General features: G+C 49.8%; 1 pseudogene; it reads left to right on the top strand.

Annotated features, from left to right (window-relative positions):
• The first annotated feature begins 1,989 nt into the window (after positions 1 to 1,989).
• On the top strand, positions 1,990 to 2,128 carry LOC132248071 (U1 spliceosomal RNA; annotated as a pseudogene).
• Positions 2,129 to 2,799: the final 671 nt, after the last annotated feature.

Raw genomic sequence — 2,799 nt, 5'->3', positions numbered from 1 at the left:
ACCCTCGGATGGAGCCCATCCGGGCCTGCCGACTTAAAGGCATCCAGTTCTTCCAAGTGACTCTGCACCACCTCAGGATCTATGTGTGGAAGTCTGGCGCCTTGCTGCTGCCTCTCTACAACCCCAGTGAGAGACTTGTCGTGCCCCTCGCTTAGGAACACTGAGGCAAAGAACTCATTGAGGAGTTCAGCCTTGTCCCCCCTATCTGTCACCAATTGCTTCTGCCCATTTAGCAGGGGTCCTATTCCTCCCTGGGCCTTCCTTTTACTCCCTATATATCTAAAAAACAATTTCTTGTTGTCCTTTACTTGGGTTGCCATCCTCAGCTCCATGGTAGCTTTGGCCCGCCTAACTGCCTCCCTACAAGCACGAGCAGAGGAGGTATATTCATCTTTAGTGATCTCACCCTGTTTCCACTTTTTATGTGCTCCCCTTTTGGCCCTTAGGCTGCCCTGGATTTCTCTGGTCAGCCATGGAAGCCTCCTGGCCCCTTTCCCTCTTTTGCCTCGCTCGGGGATCGTCTTGCTTTGTGCCCAAAGGATCGTTTCCTTTAGGCACAGCCACCTTTCTTGGGCACCCATCCCATCAAAACTCCTACTCTGCAGTGCTTCCTTGACTAATCGCCTGAGTGCAATGAGATCAGCTTTCCTAAAGTCTAGCACTTTCACCCTACTAGTTACCTTACCCACTCGCCGTCTTATGTTGAATTCTATTATAAGGTGATCACTGTCTCCCAGATAGCTACCGATCTGGAGGTCCCCTATCATGTCATCTCCCGTTGCCAATACCAGATCCAGTATGGCATTCCCCCTAGTGGGACCACGCACCTCCTGTGTCAGGTGCAGGTCCTGTACACAAGTTAGAAACCTGCGTGAGCGATGGGACCTTGCTGTCTGCGTCTCCCAGCAGATGTCCAGGTAGTTTAGGTCCCCCATGACTACCGCCTCTTTAGCTTTTATTTTAGTCAGTTAAATGGTTATTTAGTTGAAAAGGATGAGGTGGCGCAGGCTTGGAGGGGTTCGGGATCGAAGGGCTGGGAGACGCCAGAAGGGCCCTGAAGTTCCTGGAAGGGAAGCAGGGAATGTCAGAGGTTGGGGAGTTGAGACCAGGGCAAGTCAGTAGGGTGTGGAAAGGACTGGTGGGGAAGGACTGGAAAGGGGAGCAGGAGGAGCTGGCGTGGAGGGCGGTGCGAAATGCTCTGCCAGTGCGACAGGTGCTCTATCGCTGGGGACTCTCTCGGTCCCCCAAGTGCCCAAGGGAGCTCTGCGAGGAGCCCGAGTCGGTGACACACATGCTGTGGGACTGCTTTTACGCACAACGGGTGTGGGGGAAGGTGACTACCTAGTTGAAGGAGACGGGAAGGGGAATGGGGGTCACTTTTGAAAATGTTCTCTATGGTTTAACAGAGGGGACAGAAGGGACATGGCGAGTGAGGGTTTTAATTACGCGCACCACAGCAGCCCTATGGAAAGTACGCTTTTTGTTGGCTCTCAAGGGGTCGTGCTTTTCCACGATGGAGTGTCTGCCGTTAGCAATGCACGAGCTGCACTTCTATGGTGCCAGAAAAAGGAATACGAAAGAAGGAGGGGAGGAAAAATTCTGGCAAGAGCTGGACTTCAGGGGGTTGTTTCAGCCCCGCACAGGTATTGGCTAAACTAAGAGTCAGCCTTTGTGGGTAGAAAAGGCTGGCGAGGGTTGTACATGGGATAGAGACAACCAGAAGGGACCTGTATTGCACGCAGTGTTCTCTCTTTCCTTTTTCGGGAAAGAACAGATGACTGACACGACGTGTAATATGTGTTTGATAGACAATACTCAGGGATGCTTGTATATACTGGGTAAAAAATGAGACGACAGGCAATATGATATCAATTCCGATGTGTTCATTATGTAATTTTTGAAATCTTATGTTGTATTACCTTTTGTGAGGCCTCTGTTGGGGGTCGTTTTGAGCCTGTTTATTATGGTCTGTTTTTCTAATAAAAATATATATTAAAAAAAAAGGTTTTCCCAGGGCGAGGCTTGCCCCTTGCACTCCGGGCCTGCTGACCCCTGCGATTTCCCCAAATGCGGGAAACTCGACTGCATAATTCGTGGTAGTGGGGGACTGCGTTCGCGCTCTCCCCTGGTGTCATTGGTTAAAAGCAGAGTTTGCTATGGTTGAGGAGTCTCGTCAGTGCAGCGTGCGCAGGGGCTTCTGGAAGTGGAGTTTCTCTGCTTTTCTCTTTGCTGCCCTTTTCCTGTGCTGCTGCTCGTGAGTTTCTATGAGTCTCGTGTGCACATGCATACGTAGGCAGACAATGAGAAACACAAACATCTAACCTTCTTTAATTAATACCTTTTATAAGACCGCCTGAGACACTACAAACAGATATATATATATATATATATATATATATATATATATATATATGTTTCTAATTTTGCAAATTTTTATTTCAATTCATTTTTTTAAATTAACAAAATATATAACATAAAACTAACAGGCGGTGAGGCTGAGGGGCATCCTTCAGGCAGCGGTGGCTGCGGATACCTCAGACGAAATGCAATTCAAATGGTGCTGCATAGTGGAGGGTTGCACCCCTGCCTTACCGGAGCCTAGTCCTTAGCTTCCCGCTGGCTGGCTTCCCATGGAAGGGTCTGGGCTGCACCGTGATTTTATGGAAATGGGAGACACCTCCCGTTTGCTTCTGCGGCCACACGGCTGAGGGCAAGTGAAACTCGGGGACATCTGAACACCAAGCCTCCGGGCTTGGGCCTGCATGTAGGATGCCTGCCAAAGGATTTGGCCCCAGGCTA

This window comes from Alligator mississippiensis, chromosome 1 (assembly GCF_030867095.1).
Source record: "Alligator mississippiensis isolate rAllMis1 chromosome 1, rAllMis1, whole genome shotgun sequence".
Classification (NCBI taxonomy): Eukaryota; Metazoa; Chordata; order Crocodylia; family Alligatoridae; genus Alligator; species Alligator mississippiensis.
This window is presented reverse-complemented; position numbering and strand designations above follow the sequence as displayed.